A 21,018-nucleotide genomic window follows, 5' to 3' on the forward strand; every position below is an offset into this window, starting at 1 on the left:
CACCAAAAGCAACAGCAACAGAAGCCAAAATTGACAAATGGGATCTAATTAAACTAAAGAGCTTCTGCACAGCAAAAGAAACTACCATCAGAGTCAACAGGCAACCTACAGAATGGGAGAAAATTTTTGCAATCTACTCATCTGACAAAGGGCTAATATCTAGAACCTGCATGTTATGCACATGTACCCTAGAACTTAAAGTATAATAATAATAATAATAATAAAGAAAATTTCAGAACCGTATTCCTCATAAAGATGCAAATCCTTAATAAAATTTTTCAAATTAAAGAAAGTAATATACGAAAAAGATAATATATCACGCCTAATGGGGATTGACTTGGGAATGTAAAAGTAAATTTCACATTAGAAAAATCAATGTAATTTGCCACATTAACAGAATCAAGGAGAAAATTCATGTGACCACCCCAATATATGTAAAAATCATCTAATTCAACACTCATCCATGATAAAAACTCTCAGCAAACTAGGAATAGAAGGAAACTCCTCAATCTAATAAAAGGCATCTATCTATAGAAAACCTACAACATTCACCACATTTTGTGGCGAAAGACTGAATGCTTTCTTCTGTGATTGGGAGCAAGGCAAAGATACCCTTTCTCACTACTTCTAATCAGCATCATATCAGATGCCCTAAGCAATGGAATAAGACAATGAAAAGAAGAGAACAAAAGGCATAGAGATTGGAAAGGAAGAAGGGAACTGTTGTTTTTATAAGTAACAATTGTTTACATGGAAACCTTTATGGAATCTACAAAGGAGCTACTGAGACTAAAATGTAAACTTAGCAAGCTTAAAGGATAAAAGTCAATATAGAAAAATATACTAGCAACCAACAATTGAAAAATAAAAATTTAAAATACAATTTATAACAGTATGGAAAAACATATATATCTAGAAATAAGCCTAACAGATTTGTGAGAGGTCTACCCTTAAAACTATAAAGAACTTAAAGAAGATCTAATTAAATGGAGAGAAATATATAATATTCATGGATTGGAACACTCACTCTATATTGGAACACTCTATATTGTTAAGTTGTTTATTCTTCCTAAATTGAGTAAACACAATTCTTATCAAAATTGGAACAGTCCTTTTTAGAGAAACTGGGAGACAAATTTGCAAATGGTCCTTTTTGGAGAAACTGAGAGACTGATTCTACAACTTACATGGAAATACAAAGGCTCTGGAATAACTAAGACAATCTGGAGGAAGAACGCTAGAGAACTTACACTGGTTTAATGTAAAGAAAGTTATGGTAACCAAGACAGTATAGTATTGGCATAAGGATAGCTAAATAGATTATTGAAACAAAATAGAAAATCCAGAAACAGATTTGCACTTTTATGGTCAATCAATTTTTTACCAAGTTGCCAAGTCAATCCAATGGAGGAAAATAACATCTTTTTGACAAATGGTGCCAGAACAATTGAACATCTGTTTGGAAGAAACAAATGGAACCTTGAGCTCTATCTCACTCCATACACAAAACCGAATTCTAGCTACATCGTAGACCTTAATGCAAAACCCATAACCATAATGCTCCTGGAAGAAAACCCTGGGGAGGAGGGAAAATGATTTCTTGAGAGCTTGTTTGGAGGCTTTAGCAGGGGAGCACAACAACTCATATACCCTTGACCAAAGACTGGTCCTCCTCTGTCGGGGATGGCCATCCTTTTCGACTGAGCGTGCAGCTTCAGGAGGGACACACATGGAATGGTGAGGGAGGAAGCGGACACTTGCCTAGCCAGCCAGATCAGCCGAATCAACCCTGTCAATCAATGAGGTGACAGATGTCACAGTCAGATCACCCTCATATCTGGGAACATAATTTCTTGTGCAGAACATGAAAAGCACTAATTGTATTTTAAAAATAGATACATTGAAATACATCAAAATTTAAAATCTATGTTTATTTGTAATACCCCCAAATTAGAAACAACTTCAAATGCCCATCAACAGATTAATGGATTAAAAAACAGTGGTATGGCCAGGCGCGGTGGCTCAAGCCTGTAATCCCAGCACTTTGGGAGGCCGAGACGGGCGGATCACAAGGTCAGGAGATCGAGACCATCCTGGCTAACATGGTGAAATCCCGTCTCTACTAAAAATACAAAAAACGAGCCAGGCGAGGTGGCGGGCGCCTGTAGTCCCAGCTACTCGGGAGGCTGAGGCAGGAGAATGGCGTAAACCCGGGAGGCGGAGCTTGCAGTGAGCTGAGATCCTGCCACTGCACTCCAGCCTGGGCGACAGAGCGAGACTCCGTCTCAAAAAAAAAAAAAAAACAAAAACACAGTGGTATGCCCATGAAGTGGAATGCTATTCAGCACAAAGGAATGAACTATTGATACACCCATGGTTGAATTTTTCTAAAAATTAGGTTGAGTCAAAGATGCTAGATACAAAATAGTAATCTGTATGATTACATTTATGTGAAATTCTAGAATAGGCAAAACTCATCTTTGTTGATAGAAATAGTGGTTGGCTGGGGTCGGGGGACATTGACTGAAAGAAGCATGGAAGAACTTTCCAGGCGGGGCCTTGGAAATATTCTATATCTCATTCTGGTGCTGGTTAGTTATGTGTATATAAATGTAAAAATTCATTGAACAGAGCATTTAAGAACTGTGCATTTGATTACGTAAATATATACCAATATAAATCTTGCCTTAAAGTTTAAAACCTATAAAACAGGTAGCATTATCTATCATTTTCATGGTGAAGAAACTGAGCCTTAGAGAGGTTAGGTAATTTGCCCAAGATCCCACAGTTAGGAAGTGGTAAGGGTGGAACACAATCCCTAACTTTCCTGAAACCCAAACCACCGCCCATGTACTTATGTTTCCTGCCGTTTCTCTCTTCCAGTATAAACAAAAGCATAAATAAGTGACCAAATCCCTTAAATCCAAGGGTATGTTTATTTTATTTTACTATTTTTAATTTTTTTGGAGATGAGGTCTCACTCTGTCACCCAGGCTTTAGTGCAGTGACATGACACTAACTCACTGCATCCTCGAACTCCTGGGTTCGAGCGATTCTCCTGCCTCAGCCTCCCAAATAGCTGGGACTACACCAGCATGCCCAGTCAAATTTTTAAATTTTTTTTGGAGAGATCTCTCTGTGTTGCCCACCCAAGCTGGTCTCAAATTCATGGGTTCAAGTGATCCTCCTGCCTAGGTAGGCCCCAAAGTGCTGAGATTTCAAGCATAAACCACCACACCTAGCCTCCAAGGGTCTTTAATATATCTGTGTTTGAATATAACATGCATCAAGACTGATCTCAGGGGAAATTACATGGACTTTGCAGACCCTACATTTTGATGCATTTTATTCTAATAAGGGTAATTTCTAAATTTTTGTAACTGAAGGAAAAGTGCACATTAGCCATCAGAACTCCAACTGGGGGATCAGAAACAAACTATTTCTAGCAAAGCAGCCACCAATACTTCTGAAACATCAAACCAGATAGCTCCCAACTTGAGCTGAATGCGCTCAGACATAACCCTTGGCGGAGGCCAGAGTCTGCCAACAGATCTGTTATGCCTCCTCTGGCTTCACCTTTCCACATCTGGCTCCTGTGAGTCCAGGAAGAATTGTTCAGAGAGAACCAAATAAAACAATTGCACATGATGTTTTAGACACGAAGATGCAACACCTAGAAATTACCCTCGCTCAGTCCCTCAGGTGTTGCTAAAAGGGTATCACCTGAATTAATTTTGCCCTTTAGCATGTTTACGATCTAGCAAAGAAAACTTCTTTCCTTTTGTCCTCTCTACACCACTTCTCCCTGACAAAGACTATGAAATGGGGAGATTTGGACCCCATAGGATGTGCTGGGAATGCACTTCAGTTTGGAGAAAGAACTTCCGGTACTTGATTCCTCATAAGCTAGCAACAGCTGGCATGTGTGAGATTTACTCATCAAATGGTAAGAAACGTCCCTGTAAGAGCTGAAATTCAGGACTCAGCAATGTGAGATTCTCAAAAGGATCAAGGAAACGAGCCTTAAACTATAAATCTGAAATCCAGAGTCCTGTGAAGAGTGAATTACCTTCCACAATGCTAGAGGAAGGGAACTTTTTCAGGCAGAGCGAAAAATGCACCTAGCAAAAGCTGGAAACAAAGGAAGCAGGAAAAGAAAACGCACAAACACCCACAAACAGAAAGCCTCTTGTTTTATCTTCATGACAGAAGTCAAACCAAACATGACACTTGTAACAATACACCCAAGCAATGGATATTAAAAATAAACTTTTCAAAGACTCTTTAATAACAAGGAAAGAAACTCTTAATTTAATAGTAAGCCAAACAGCAAGCAATACGCTTTAAAAAAAGAGAAAGACTTCTCCCTATGGTTAGAAGAAAATAAGAAAATATACCAAAATATTTAATAGTGTTTATCTCCAGGTAGTGAGATTTTGGATGATGTCCATTTTCTTCTTTGAAACATTGTGTAATTTCCAAGAATTCTACAATCAGTCTGCATTTGCAATACTTTTGGTCTCAAGGTAATGGAAAGTCAGACCATTGGTGCCTTCAAGCATGAGGCTATTTTTGTTCATTTATAAGAAGTCTGAAGGTTAGTGGCCTCAGGGCTGGGCTGGCCCCTCAACAGTGTCATCAAAGACACAGGCTCTTCTGTCTTTCTGCTCCATCCTCTTCATTGTGTTGGCAGTTGTCATCAGGCTTCTTGTCTCATGAACACAGAATGGCTGCCACAGCTCCTGGCATCATGGTCTCATTCAAGGACAAGAAGGATATGTGCGACCAGGGCTGGGGCAGGACTTCAGTCTTGCTTTTTATCAGGATGCAAAAACTCCTTCCTGAAAGTTTCCACATCAAACTTATTTTACTTTTTTTTTAATTTTTATTTTTGAGATGCAGTGTCGTTCTGTCACCCAGGCTGGAGCACAGTGGCGAGATCTCAGCTCACTGCAACCTCGATCTCCCAGGTTCAAGCGATTCTCATGCCTCAGCCTCCCGAGTAGCTGGAATCACAGGCATGCACCACCATGCCGGCTAATTTTTGTGTTGTCAGTAGAGACGGTGTTTAACCATGTTGGCCAAGCTGGTCTCGAACTCCTGACCTCAAGTGATTCACCCACCTTGGCCTCTCAGTGTTGGGATTACAGGCCCAGCCTATTTTTACTTTTAATTGGCCATAGCTAGATCACATGACTACCCTATACATCTTCCCTGAGATCATGAGAATTCTGGCCAATACATAAACAAAAATGGGTTATGTTGGTAGGGAAGGAGAAGGAATTGCTTCAGACACTTACAGAGTCTGCCCCAAGTGATAATGAAAAGGGTAGAATACAAATAGTAAGCTGGGAGATGTTTCTCATAGATAGACAGACAGACAGACAGAGAGATGCATAGATTCACGCCCCTCCTCTGAACCCTCTCACCCAAGTATGTGTGAATGCCTATTGCCAAAAGAAGACTGGAAGGAAAGTCATTAAAATGTTATAGCGTTTTCCAGGGTAGAGAGATTTGGGGACATGTTAGTTTTGTTTTCTTTCTTTATATATATATATATAAAAAATATGTAATATTTTTATATAATATATAATACATATCTTTATATATAATACATATCTTTATGTATATGTCTATAATTTTCAAGGTCTCTATGATGAGCATAATTCCAAAATTAATTTTTTAATTAGAAAAATATCTTCATTTAAGACAGTCCTGAGATTGGTGGTTTTACTGTCACCTCTTTATACATCCTGTACCTCTAAATCTTATAATTACATGGCTGAGTACAGTGTTTTATACATATTATTTCCTTTAATCCTCATGAAAACCTTGTGAGGTTGATACCATTATTGGTCCCACTTTTCGTATAAGGAAACAGAAGCTCAGAGAAATTAAGTCCAAGCCAGGATTCAAACCAGTTCATCTGATTCCAAAACCCGAACTCTTAATCACAGCACTGTCCCATAATGTAATCTTTATACTGGTAACTTCCTTATTCCCATTCCTGTTTTTTATAATTTTGCTACTTAAATATGCAAGTTTACAGAATGTATAATACTATGTTCCATGTTTCAGAAACCCGTTGTAAATGATATTATCCAATACGTATCTTTCTGAAACTATAAAGGTTATTATCCAATACGTATCTTTCTGAAACTTGCTTTTTATATTTGACAGATTTTGAGACATGTCTCTCTCGATACACGTTCCTTCTTCTCTGCCATTTAACGTTCATTTACATACAATGGTATATTTTTCCATTCTCCTGGACATTCAGAGTCTCCTCCCACCCCCAGTTTTTTGTGATTATAAACAATGCTGCAATGAACATCTTCATGCAGGTATCCCAGGGCCCACATAGAAGACAGAACTAGGAATGGAGCTGCTGGGTCCTGGATACAAGATAATGGCAGACTGATCTTCCACCAGTGGCTTGTGACACCTGCTGTTAGTCCACATGCTGTTGAATATTTGGTACTGTCAAATAAATCATTTCATATTATTGAGTAACTTTAGAGTTAAAAGATAATCTTGAAGTTAAAAAAACCCAGAAAATTCTTACCTTTAAAAATATTTAGGGCTTGTTACGTTATTGAATGATGCCCCTAATCAGGCTGAGAGCTTGTTGAAGTAGGCAGTTTTTGAAAATCTTACATATAATAAAATGTGCACATTTAAAGCTATGGTTCAATGAGATTTGTTTGTTTGTTTTGAGACAGAGTCTTGCTCTGTAATGCAGGCTGGAGTGCAGTAGCGTGATCTTGGCTTACTGAAACCTTCACCTCCCAGGTTGAATAGATTATGCTGCCTCAGCATTCTGAGTAGCTTGGACTACAGGTGTGTGCCACCAAGCCCAGCTAAATTTTTTTGTATTTTTAGTAGAGATGAGGTTTCACCATGTTCACCAGGCTGGTCTTGAACTCCTGACCTCAGGCAATTCACCTGCCTTGGCCGCCCAAACAAAGCGCTGGGATTACAGGCATGAGCCAGGGTGCCCAGCCTTGTTTTTTTTTTTCTTTTTTCTTTTTTTTTTTTTTGAGACAGAGTTTCACTCCTGTTGCCCAGGGTAGAGTGCAATGGCGCCATCTTGGCTCACTGCAGCCTCCGCCTCCCAGGTTCAAGCGATTCTCCTGCCTTGGCCTCCTGAGTAGCTGGAATTACAGGCATTCACCAACACACACAACTAATTTTTTGTATTTTTAGTAGGTAGGGTTTTGCCATGTTGGCCAAGCTGGTCTCAAACTCCTGGCCTCAGGTGACCTGCCTGCCTTGGCCTCCCAAAGTGCTGGAATTACAGGCGCGGGCCACCGCGCCCAGCCAGTTTGATAAGTTTTGACAAATGCCTACATCTGTGAAAACACCACCACACTTAAGATACAGAATATTTGCCTTAGCTCAGAAAGTTACCTGCGCCTCTCCCAGCCAATCCTTACTGCCATTCCTGGTCCCCAGAAATCGTGGTCTGGGTTCTGTCACTACAGCTTGGGTTTGTCTTTTCTAGAGCTTCATAGAAAAGGAATCACACAGTATCTAATCTCATGGGTCTGACTTTTACATTTCAGGATGTTTTTGAGATTCATCCATGTTATTACATGGATCCAAAGTTCTTTCCTTTCCATGGCTGAGTGGTATTCCATTGTGTGGATATACCACTGTCCCCCTTTATCTGCAGTCTGTTACCCCAGGTCAACTGAGGTCCAAAAAAACTAAATGGAAAATCCCAGAAATAAACAATTTCTAAGTTTTAAATTGCACTTTGCTCTGTGTAGTGTGATAGAAATCTCACGCCACCCTGCTCCTTCCCATCCAGGTTGCAAATCATCCCTTTGTCCAACATGTCCACACTGTAGACACTACCTGCCCATTAGTCACTTAGCAGCTGTGTTGGTTATCAGATCAGCTGTTGCAGTAATGCAGTACTTATGTTCAAAGAACCCTTATTTTACTTCGTGATGGCCCCAAAGCATAAAGGGTAGTCGTGATGACAACAATTCAGATAGGCAGAAGGGAAACCAGAAAGTGCTTCTTTAAGTAAAAATGTGAAAGTTCTTGACTTAGGAAGAAAAGAAAAAAAAAAATTGTGTGCCGAGATTGCTAAGATCTATGATAAGGATGGATCTTCTGTATGTGAAATGGTGAACATTATATTATTATAATTGTTCTATTTTATTATCCATTGTTGTTATCTTACTGTGCCTAATCTATAAATTAAACTTTATCACAGGTATGTATAGGAAAACACAGTGTATATAGGGTTCAGGACTGACTGAGGTTTCAGGCATCTGCTGAGGGTCTTGAAATGTATCCCCCAGGGATAAGGTAGGACTCCTGTGCCACAGTGAGCTTGTCCGTTGACTAGGTGATGGACATTGGGCTTGTTCTGCTCTTGATTACTATGAATCATGCTGCTATGAACATTTCATGGGCAAGTCTTTGGGTGGATGTATGTTTTCATTTCTTTTGGGTAAATATTTAGAAACAAAATTGCTGAGTCCTCAGGGAGAGGCGTGTTTAAAACAAGGACTTTGTAACATTTATCATAGTAGTTGCATGGCCTGACACAGGACTTGCCTGGCCTCTGGTGGGTAGACAAATGAAATCTTCCGGAAGAGAGAGGAGAAAGGGAAGAAAACTTGGAAGAAAGGTGGAAGGAAGAAACGAAGGAAGAAAAAGGACAGTGAGAGGGAGGAATATGGATTTTCGTCTAATAGGAGGAGACATTCTAAGAGAATTATTCAAAGTTGAAATGAACTCCCTTGAAAGGTTTTAAACAGAAGCTGAGTGACCATTTGGTTGGGGGATGTTGAGAGAAAGAGTCCTCAAAAGTTGCCAGAGCTAAAGAATGCTTAAGATCCCTTTCACCCACATCCCCCTGAACAGCTGAATCATCACTTTTACAGATGTGTGGCCAGAGTGAGCGATGAAGCCTCAGAGAAAGCCACATGTCATTTGATTGCAGTTTTGATTGTGGGCCATGGAACCCCACTCTTGGCCATCTCCAGGGAAGGAGACTTCGTAGGACATCAGGACTCACGGAATTGTCAGGAAGGCTGCAGAGCCAGGGAGAGAAACAGGCAGCGCTGAGGAATGAGCTCACCTGTATTTCAGTCTTTTGGTCACTCTGAGCTCAAATTCCACTGAGGAAGCCCCAGGTCATCCTAGCTTGGGTCACTCCCGTGTCCTCTCCCAGGCCAGAGGAAGGTCACACCTCAGGAACAACCCCCTGCGGTCCCTGAGATGCATGCAATGGGGGAAAGAAGTTCCGGAATTCTTGAATTGGATACGGGAGGAGAGGGTACAAAGTCATTCATTCATTCATCCGGAAAATGTTGATATTTGTGCTTCCCAGAAGCCATGCTTTGTGATGGTCAACTGGCCAGACTCAGGTAGGAAAGGCAGGAAGAGACAAGCCGCGGCTGCTGAGGACCTGTGGCTCAGTTTGTCCCCACCTCGAGGCTGGCAGAGGAGTGCAGTGGATGCCAGACAGACAGATTTGGGCCAGAGTTCTGGCTCCGCTCCTCTCTAGCTGTGTGACCTTGGGCTTCTCTGAGCCTGTTTTCTCATCTCCAGCATGAGAATAAGAAGCCCTTTTTCCCAGGGAGAATCCGTTTTTTTGTGGGGGCTGAAGCTTACACAACTTTGGAGTCCCTTATAAGAATAAAGACAGGAATAGGTCTTAACGGCCGGATGTGGTGGCTCACACTTGTAATCCCAGCACTTTGGGAGGCCAAGGTGGGCAGATCATCTGCGGTCAGGAGTTCAAGACCAGCATGGACAACATGGTGAAACCCCATCTCTACAAAAATACAAAAATTAGCCACACCTGTAGTCCCAGCTACCCTGGAGTCTGAGGCAGGAGAATTGCTTGAACCTGGAGGCGGAGGTTGCAGCGAGCAGAGACTGTGCCACTGCACTCTAGCCTGGGTGATAGAGTGAGACTCTGTCTTGAAAAAAAAAAGAAGAAATAGACCTTACTTTTGCAATTATTACAACACATGCCTTTGTGAACTTATTTCTGGGCCCTTCCAGAACTTTGGAAGAGGCGGTGAAAGTGAAGACCCTGACACTTAAATTTCAGCAGCCTCATGGTAAATCCATCTTCACCAACCCACAGCGTTTTTCTTTGTTTTTTAAATTATGAAATGAAATCATGCATATAAAGAACTAAGTGCCACGCCCTACCATAAGTAGTGCTTTCTGAAAGCCAGGAACTGTTTAAAGTACTTGATATATATTAACATATTTAATCCTCGCGGTGAATTTATGAGGCAGAGACTAACTGAATGCTCCATTTCACAGATTGGAAAATCGAGGCCCAGAGAGTGAAGTGATCCTTGCTTGAACTGTCTCCCTACTTGTGACTGATCTGGCAGTCTGGCTCCAGGGTCTCTGTTCTGAACCACCGACCTTTACGACTCTTGTTGAAAAGCAGGGGTTTTTATTACCCTTTCTTGAATATCACAAGCATACTCGTTGCACAAAAGTCTCTGTAAGGAAAATGAGACCTTTATCCTGTAATGTAGGTGAAAGCCCCTCTGGAACCCCAGAAGCCTGTTTTCTGAAGATCGCACTCCTGGTGAAAGAACACTTTTCTCCCCCAGGGAGGTCGTGTGCAAACACTACCCTCAGGACAGATGTTACACACGACCTGCTTGCCAGAGCCCCGCTTCCCTGACATCACACAGCGAACTCTGAACTCAATTAACTTCCGCCTCCACTTTATATTATCCCTAATGGGAAAACCGGGGACAAATCCAGTTGTACTTTCTGTGTAACTTAACTACACGTAGAAACAGACTTGCAGACATTGATTTATGAGCGGAACTGAGGCTTGCCCCATATGGTTTTTTTCCAAGGCAGGATTTGTCCTGCTCTGGAGGATGGCTGTGGCCTTCCTGCTGGTTGAGGGCTGAGGCTGCTGAAGGGTTAACACTGCGCATTCTCTCAAAGCCTCAGGCTTGAGGCTGTTGGTCGGTAGGTGCTACAAGAAGCCTATTTTAAAAAATTGTAGCCGCTGGTGTTCAGTGGCCCTTGCTACAAGCAGCCACTTCTTTCAACTAAGGAATGAAATCACTTGAGTGAATTGCAGCAAAGAACATGATGACTCAAAGGCCATCTTGTCCTGGAAAAGCGTCTCTGGGCTGTTACACTAATTGGAGGAGCACGTATTACCTGAATGAGTTTCAATGGAAACCGTGATTGCCAAATTACATGGTTTGCTTTGACAGGGGTTATTTTAAGGACTGATCTTGAAAAGTAATGCTTCTTCCCTCTCTCCCCACTTCCCATAATGCTGTTAACTCATCAAAAGTGAAGGCGATTTAGAATTTTCAGTCTCCTTAAATCCCTGAAATGGCTTCTCACCGTGCTTGGGATAAAGGCTGATCCCCAACGTGGTTAAGAGGCCCCATCTGACCTGCCTCCTGCCACCTTCCAGAGTCATCTCTCAACTCCACACTCAGATGCTGCACATCACATCCTGAACTTTTCCTCGGATGCATCACAGCTTATCTGCCTGGAACTCTCCTTTGCTTCCTTCTTCCAAGCAGAGATCAAGTTTTTTCATCTCCCTTTTCCTGGCCTGGCATAGTTACCTCTTTTCCTGGTAAAAGCACCTCAGTCTCCTTGGGAATCTCCTCTATCCGCATACTGTGGGTAGGTATGACCAAGCTACAGGATGGAACAGGATCAAGCCTGGACAAAGTAGAGTCAACCTCAGGACTTTCTCTGGCACTATTGTGAGGTGCCTTTCTTTCTTTTTTTTTTTTTTTTTTTAGACAGAGTCTTGCTCTGTCGCCCAGGCTGGAGTGCAGTGGCGTGATCTCAGCTCACTGCAAGCTCCGACTCCCGGGTTCACGCCATTCTCCTGCCTCAGACTCCCGAGTAGCTGGGACTACAGGCGCCTGCCACCTCGCCCAGCTAGTTTTTTTTTTTTTTTTTTTTTTTTTTTTTTTTTAGTAGAGACGGGGTTTCACCGTGTTAGCCAGGATGGTCTCGATCTCTGGACCTCGTGATCCGCCCGTCTCGGCCTCCCAAAGTGCTGGGATTACAGGCTTGAGCCACCGCACCCGGCCGTGAGGTGCCTTTCTATGGAGGTTTTAAGCAGACAGGATGTCAGCCTGGAGCTGCACAGGAATGTCTTTGCCACCATGAATGTGCACGCTGATTGAAAATGAAGCTGTAGAGAGGCATGCAGACTCAAGAGATAGAGATGGATTCCTAATGACATCACTCAAGTACCTAGATCCAGCCATTCCTGAAGCAAACAACTCTGGGACTTTCCAGTTACATGAGCCAATGTATTTCAGTTACATGAACTCATGTGTATTTCTCTGTTTGTTTAAGGCAACTTGAGCTAGGTTTCTGTCAATTGCAACTAAAAGGTTCCTCAAGAATACACTTTCCCTTTTATTTGGTTAACTTTTGTTTATCCTTCAGGTATCAGCCTAGGGTCCTCCCTGATTCCCAAATCGGGGTTGCGTCCCTCCTCTGTGCATTCACAGAACCCTCTATTTTCCACATATTAGCATTTAAACCACTGCATTGTCGTTTTCTGTTTGCTTCTTTGATTCTCTGCCTAGACTCTGAGCCACAAGCACAAGTCTTCCTGTGGTAATTGCCACTGTGTCTGTGTCTGTAAATGGTGCATAGTCTGTAAATGGTGCATAGAAGGTTAGTAATTTTCACTGATTAGACCAATTAGTTAACAAAAATTACTGAACCTCTCTATAGTGGGCTACATCTATCAGTTTTGAGAAATTAAGAGTAAATGTCTGAATCACTGTGTTAAGAATTCTGTGATTGAATCCAGATTCATCAAGAAAGAAAAAAAGCTCTGATTGATTAGTAATGCCTGCTATGGGTCTGGGAGTGGAGAGTTGTGCCACATGCTCACCACCTTTGGTGTCTATTACCCTAAATTCTTTGTTCTCCAATTGTTCCGTGAGTGAATAACTTATCTCTTCAATTAGATTGTAATCTCTCTGAAGGCATGGACCAGATATTTGACTTTTCAAGCATTACTACTTTCTCTGCATCAGATATCCAAGTGCTCAGTAAACATTTGCTGGAAGACAGGGCTGTGTCCTTTCAAAGTGAAAAGCTGGAGACTTCACAGCTATAACCTTCCGATCAGCCCCACCACTTCTCCATGGCCCAATGAGGGAAGAACCAGGATTTGCTCCTTTCATTTTGTGTGTTAGGAAAGGCAGAGAGGCATATAGCCACCTTTCCCTACTGTTTCTACTCGATGTTCGTGCTATTTCATGGCATTCAGCAGCATAACTTTTCCAATCAAAGGGTCACAATGTTCCCTAAGCATGAAATAAACAACAGGCTTCAAGAATCCCTAGGAATGACAACAGTGAGTGAGCTGGATAATGTAGGTTGCCTCTCAGCTCTACTTACCCACACTCAACTCTTCTTTACTGCTAGGGCTTTTGGAAAGCTGCCAACTACATTTCCCAGATACCCGTGCACTGACATTCTGTCGGTTCTACCAATGGGAGACGCGGGTGGGACAATGGAAGGTGCAAGAGAGGAGAAGCCATTTCTCCAGCTCCTGGCGATGCTTCTGACAGTATGACAGTGGCACCATCAATAGCACCAGCAGTGGTGGCAGGGCGGGGCGGGTGGTGCTGGGGGAGTGGCGTGTGGCTTCCAATCCTGTTCAGAAAGCTTATTCCCTTTAGCAGTACCCTCAGAGGCAGCGTACCTGTGGACTCACCTTGAAAACTTTGTCTAGTGAGAATTAATGAACCACAGCTGCATGTAACAACATGGAGAAATCTTAGACATATGATGTTGACTTTAAAAAGCACTTGTCTCTTTAAATTGTGTATAATATGATATCATTTTTACAAAGCCCCCACAAAAGCAAAATTTTACCAAATATTGCTTAGGGATGCATATGTATTTGACAAATTATAAAAGAAAAAGCTGAACTGAAAGCACAAAATTGAGAATCGTGGTCCCCTTGGGACAGGGTGTTGGGGGAGGCAGAGCAATGGGAGAGAGAGGATGGAGTCAATGGTATTAATATTTGGGAATTTAAGTTAGGTGCTGGGTTCACAGGTTTTTGATTTATTATTGCGACTTATAGCATATCTGACATAATTTTTGTATGAATCAAATATTGTAGGGGCCAGCAAACTGTAGTTCATTGGCCAAATCCAGCCTGTAGCCCGTGTTTGTACAACTCACGAGCTAACAATGGTTTTTACATTTTGAAATGTTTGAAAAAAATAAAAAGACATTTCATGATGCATAAACAGAATATGAAATTCAAATTTCACTGCTGAAAAAGACTTATTAGAACATACTCATTTGTTTATAAATGTCTATAGCTGCTTTTGCACCACTGAGTCTTCACAACAGAAACCCTGTAGTCGGGAAAGCATAAAACATTTACAATTTGGCCCTTTATGGGAAAACGTACTGACCCTTTCACTCTTACATTAAAGAAGTTTCTTTTAAAAAAAACTATCTTTAAAAACGAGTCTAATCTAGTGATTCAAATAGTTCTTCCAGGTGATGCTCAGCCGGTGGGTCAATTAGGTCTCTTATTTCTGTGTCTGCTCTGCCAAGATGACCTCCAGGGGTTTGAGGGTGGGTGAGCCCAGGCAACCTGGGTGGCCTGGAGGGAAGGTATCTTTGCACCTGTAGCTTGTTCTGCTATCATGGATCCTTGAGTTGCTGCTCTCCTCTGTGGTGGAAGCTGATGGCTAACTGGACTTCTGCTCTTTAGCTCAGCCAGAACTCGACCACTGGCTCCCTCTCTCCTTAGCTTTGGGACTCTTTGAGCGAACTCCCTCCCCGCAAGTGACTGCCACACCGTCCACCAGCCTCTGGCCTGGGCAGTCCATCTTTCACCACATGTTCTGCAAAGGGTTATGCTGTACCCACTGCCACAGGCCCTCATATGGTTTGGATCTGTGTCACATCCAAATCTCACATTGAATTGTAATCCCCAGTGTTGAAGGTGGGGCCTGGTGGGAGGTGATTGGATCACAAGCCTGGATTTCCCTCTTGGTGCTGTTCTCATGATTGTGAGTGAGTTCTCGTGAGATCTGGTTGTTTAAAAGTGTGTAGCACCTCCCCCTTCTCTCCTGCTCCAGCCATGTAAGATATGCCTGCTTTCCCTTCACCTTCCACTATCACGGTAAGCTTCCTGAGGCCTCCCCAGAAGCCGAGCAGATACCAGCATCATGCTTCCTCTATAAACTACAGAACTGTGAGCCAATTAAACCTCTTTTCTTTATATATTACTCGGTCTCAGGTATTTCTTTATAGCAGTGTGAGAACGGACTAATGCAGGCCCCATGCTAGACAGTACTAGATTTCAATTTAGCCGTCTTCTGAGTCCCACCTTCTGAAGCCATGTGAACTGTCAGGTGGTATCCTTACCACGCAGGAACCAGGAATAGCAGGGGAAAGCAGGAAGCCAAGGCCACCCTTGGTCTCACCAACTTGCCACTCCAAGTTCACTTCCATGTCACTGCTCCTGGGGGTGGTCAAATCAGCCAGAGAGAAGGATCCGGAGCCTTCAGTGATGATCAAAGTGTGGAGAACTCCTCTTTCCTCAGGCTCCCCTACCTCTGTCTGATGCAATCCCCACATCTCCTGGCCAAAACCCCCATCTCCTAGCCAATAGCCAAGGTGAGAATTTAAGACACAAACAAATGCCTACTTTTCTTTCCTCCTCTCAGTCAAGGGAGTGCTTACCATCACCATGTGACAATAAGTTTCAAGGTGGGGATCCAAGGAAGGAGGCTGCACACAGAACAAGATTTAAAGGGTGAGATTAAAAGGTACCTGAGTATTAGACCATTCTTGCATTGCTACAAAGAAATACCTGAGACTGGGCAATTCACACACAAAAAAACAGGTTTAACTGGCTGGCAGTTCTGCAGGAACAGTGATGCTGCAGATGCATAGCAGCATCTGCTTCTGGGAGGCCTCAGGAAGCCTCCAATCATAGCAAAAGGCAAAGGAGAAGAAGGCATGTTACATGGTAAACGAAGGAGCCAGAGAAAGAGTTGGGAGGAGGTGCAAGACACTTTTCAATGACCAGATCCCATGAGAACTCACTATCACGAAGTCATCACCAAGCCATGAGAAATCCACCCCCAAGGCCCAAATGCCTCCTACCAGGCCCCACCTCCCCCACTGGGGATTAAAATTCAACATGAGATTTGGGCAGGGACAAATAGCCAAACTCTATCAACCTGTTTCTGCAGGGAATTGCAGACAGGAGAGACTGTGTGGTACGAAAATGAGAGATACCATTGTCTTGGCCCAGTGGAAACTTGACCTCTTGCCCCAATCACTCTTTTTTTTTTTTTTTTTTTTGAGACGGAAGCTCGCTCTGTTGCCCAGGCTGGAGTGCAATGGCGCTATCTCGGCTCACTGCAACCTCTGCCTCCTGGGTTCAAGTGATTCCCCCACTTAGCTGGGATTATAGGCACCCGCCATCATGCCTGACTAATTTTTGTGTTTTTGTAGAGTGGGGGTTTCGCCATGTCGGCCAGGCTGGTCTTGAACTCCTGACCTCACGTGACCGCAATCACTTTTCATTCATTATCCTGTACCTGCTAAGACTGGGCTGCATTTTTGGATTTTACATTCCATAAAACACCCTTGACTTCCCTGCAACGAATCCCTTTGTTTTGTTTAGAGGTGCACCGTTGCAATTTTAAGTTTCTCTTCCCTTCAGCGAAGAGCTTACCTAACCCAGCTCAGCTCTCAATGAATTCTGAAATACGTTCATGTCTTTGAGTAGGCTTCTTGGTTGCGGGAGGGGAGAAAAATTCTTCCCAAGCAAGTATTTCACTGTTGATTATGTCTTTAAACACCCTCCCCTCCCCAAACACATGCACACATTTATTCAGACAGTCCAAAAATGAAAATCAGCTTCTTTTCTTAATCCTCGGTGCTTCAAGGGTGTTGAATGATTTATAAAGTAGACAGTCTGGGAGAAATAATGAAGTAGATTAAAGTGTATTTACTCAATGGACTAACATGCAGAAATGAAAGACAAACAAGAAGCTTGGCTCATGATAGCAAGTAACGTAGCATCCACTGTTTTTACAGATTCTGCCATGCACAGGACCTGGGCTGTGTTTGTTACACACTTTAGTTCATCTAATCCCAACACTGGGATCTGGTTATTATTAGTCCTATTATACAGATGAGGAAACTGAGGCAGAGAGATGTTCTACAATTTGCACAAATAGACCCTACAACTAGTGCTGGAATGTCCAAACTTGGAACCCAGGCTCCCCTGATACCAAGCCGTCAGCCCCTCACCACAGGGCTATGTTGCATAAAGGTACAGGATACCAGAGGCCTACAAACAGTGACCCTGGGCCACTGTTTTTGTAAGAATTTTCCTTTGTCGGCCGGGCGTGGTGGCTCATGCCTGTAATCCCAGCACTTTGGGAGGCCGAGGCGGGCGGATCACAAGGTCACGGGATCGAGACCATCCTGGCTAACACAGTGAAACCCCGTCTCTACTAAAAATACAAAAAAAAAAAAAAAAAATTACGGGCGTGGTGGCAGGTGCTTGTAGTCCCAGCTACTCAGGAGGCTGAGGCAGGAGAATGGAGTGAACCCGGGAGGCGGAGCTTGCAGTGAGCCAAGATTGCGCCACTGCACTCCACCCTGGGCAACAGAGCAAGACTCTGTCTCAAAAAATAAAATAAAATAAAAATAAAAAAAGAATTTTCCTTTGTCCACAGACACACCCATTCATTAATGTACCATCTCTGGAAGCTGTTGTGCTACAGTGACAGACAACCAGTGCAACAGAAACCATGTAGCCTGCAAAGTCTCCAATATTTACCATTTGGCCCTCCACAGGAAAAGCTTGCTGACCCCTGGTACATCCAATATTTTATGAAACGTAAAAAAGCGAACTCCAAAACTGTAAGTATATTGTATCCCTCTACCCCCATAACAATAACATAACACTGCTAATGCTTAAACAGGACTAGAAGGATATATGTATATGTTTAAGCAAATAGATTAAAGATGCGCTTTTCTTTCTGAAAGATGGGGAGTTGTTCTAAAGTTGTTCTAACAATAAACAAAACTCTAAATTAAAAAGTTAGTTGATTGAATATTTTAAAAACAGATCAAAATCAGAACATCTCTGATTTGAATGGTGTTTACAAGACACTGAAACCCAGCCCTTCTGAGAGATCAGCCAGCTCTTTTTTGTGTTGTTGTTTTTAGCATTTTTTATTATGGTAAAATATATATAATAGGCCAGGCGCAGTGGTTCACACCTGTAATCCCAGCACTTTGGGAAGCCAAGTTGGGCAGATCACTTGAAGTCAGGAGTTCGAGACCAGCCTGGCCAACATGGTGAAACCCCGTCTCTACTAAAAATACAAAAATTAACCCAGCTTGGTGGTGCATGCCTGTAATCCCGGCTACTCAGGAGGCTGAGGCAGGAGAATCACTTGAACCTGGGAGGCAGAGGTTGCAATGAGCCGAGATTGCACCATTGTACTCCAGCCTGGGCGACAGAGCAAGACTCTGTATCAAAAAAAAAAAAAGGTGTATATATATATACACACACACACACACACACACACACACACATATATAAAATTGCCATTTTAGCAATTTTTCAATGTAGAATTCAGCGGTATTAAGTATATCCACATTGTTGTACAACCATCACTACTATCCATCTTCAGAACTTTTTCATCTTCCCAAACTGAAACTCCATAATTATTAAGTAAAAACTCCTCATTTTCCTCTTCCCCAGCTCCTGGTAACTGCCACCCTACTTTCTGTCTCTATGAATTTGACTATTCTACGTACCTCATATAAGGGGAATCACACTATATTTGTCTTTTTGTGTCTGGCTTAACATAATATCTTCAAGGTTCATTCATAATGTAGCCTGTACCAGAATTTAGTTCCTTAGTAAGGAAGGCTCAAGAACATTCTAGTGTCTGTGCATGCTACATTGTAAACATCCATTCAGTGTTCCATAGCCCTTTTGGTTGTCTCCATCTTTTGTCTCTTTTAAGTAATGCTGTAGTAACATGGGTATACCAGCATCTGCTGGAATCTTTCCTTTCAATCCTTTTAGGTATAAACACAGAGTGATATTTTTTAATCTTCAAGACTTTTTGTCAAAATATACGGAATGGTACCCAGATCATAAGGGTACAGCTCAATAAATTGTCTTTCAGGTAACACACCCATCTAAGCAGAAGGCAGATCAAAAGGCGGAACATGGACTAGCACTTCAAGCCAGATCTTACTGACTTGTTAGGACAGAGAAGAATTCGGGGCAATTCAAAGGAAAAGTTATTACAAATTGTGGGTAACACTCAGGGTAAAATCTTCTGTCCTCTGGGAAATTTGGAAACTTTTATTGCCTTGAAATTAGGTTATTTGAGTTTCCCAAGTATAACCTGGGAGCAGGGCTGCAGCATGAAGGTTCAGGAGGACAGACGGGCAAGACAGCCCCAAAGGCTTCCTTTGGATGCTTCCTTCTTAACCTCTATCTCTGGAGCTTGGGAGGAGGGTGGGTATGTACAGAGAGATCAACATAAGCAAAGTTCTTGAGAACACAGATTGCGCTCCTGACGGGAAGTGATGTCTCTATTGCTGCATTCTAAATAAATAAATAAATAAAGGGTCGGGGAAATGAAAGGACTTTTTTGCTAAGTTGGTCAGGAGAAATAAGTGGGGTCATGTGGGTATGTGGGTGAGATGCCCAGAATGAAGTCTAGTGCAGATATTTCTTTTTATCAATTTTGAACTTTGATATAAATCTCCAGTCGCAAACTGAGGTGAACAACAAATGCCACATTCCTTTATGTTCTGTAAATCAGGGTGTCCTAAAACATAGCATGCTAAAATGATTTTAGAGGCCAAGGTAGGAGGATCACTTAAGGCCAGGAGTTTGAGACCAGCCTGGGCAGGACAGCAAGACTCTCTCTTTATATTAAAAATTAAAAAATAAAAAGTGAAAAAGACTTAGGTGAGAGCAGTACATGGACCTGAGGTTATATAGCATTGACTCACACAGACAGAAATTCCTTCCATTTCCATCCTCCTTCAGTCCTTCAAATAAAAAGTCTGCCTAGACTGCTAGCCTCTCTTTAGCATTTCTCTAACACTCCCATCTTTTTGTAAGAGAGAGGGTGGGCCTCAGGGAGGCAAAAGAACATAGCTAGAGCTTCAAAACATTGCTTGGCTCTGAACAAATATCATTTTTACAGTAACTTCTGTTTAAGGCAATTAATGCCAGTTTTCCATTTTTATTAGTGGAATCAAATTCCCTTAAAAATAACTTTACCTAAATGAAAAAGTCATATGGATTTAAAGAAAATATGAACTAAATGTTAGAACAGTTGGTTTGTTCTCATAAAGTCTCAAGTATATGAGGTAGTGTGTGGTTATGGTAAAAATCTTGAAGCTAGGGCTGCCAGACTTAGCAAATAAAAAATACAAAACACCCTGTTAAATCTGAATAGAAGAGAAACAACAAATAATTTTTTAGTATAAGAATGTCCAAAATATTGGAAAGGTGGGGGTGGTCAGGAGAAAAGACAGGCTGAACAGCTGGGTATTCTGCATTTATCTGGCCACTCTACCTGCAGGGAATTTGCAAACGACTGAAATTTGGAAATGCTGTACTAAATCTACCTTTTTACCAGTCTGAGCCCTGAACCACTGTCATGGTTGGGGCTCATTGGGCCCCTCATTTTGGGCTGTACCAAGATTTTCAGTTCTGCAGTTTTAGGGAGTACCAGTCAATGGTACTCACTGGTGACCCAGGAGAAGCCCATTGTCCCAGTCCACAGGGCCCCTTCAGATGCGGTGGTTCTGATGTCCCCTTCCATGCCTGGGGCAGGAAACCGTGGCTGAGACAGGAAACTAAAGTGACTGGGGCAAGGTGGTGGGGTGCAGCCTGCAATGAGCCCTAATATGTCCTGCCAGAGAACAGGGAGTAACAACCGCACCCCCTAGCCCTGCCTGCTTTGGGGC

The sequence above is a fragment of the Mandrillus leucophaeus genome, unplaced genomic scaffold (assembly GCF_000951045.1).
Source record: "Mandrillus leucophaeus isolate KB7577 unplaced genomic scaffold, Mleu.le_1.0 Scaffold255, whole genome shotgun sequence".
Lineage (NCBI taxonomy): Eukaryota > Metazoa > Chordata > Mammalia > Primates > Cercopithecidae > Mandrillus > Mandrillus leucophaeus.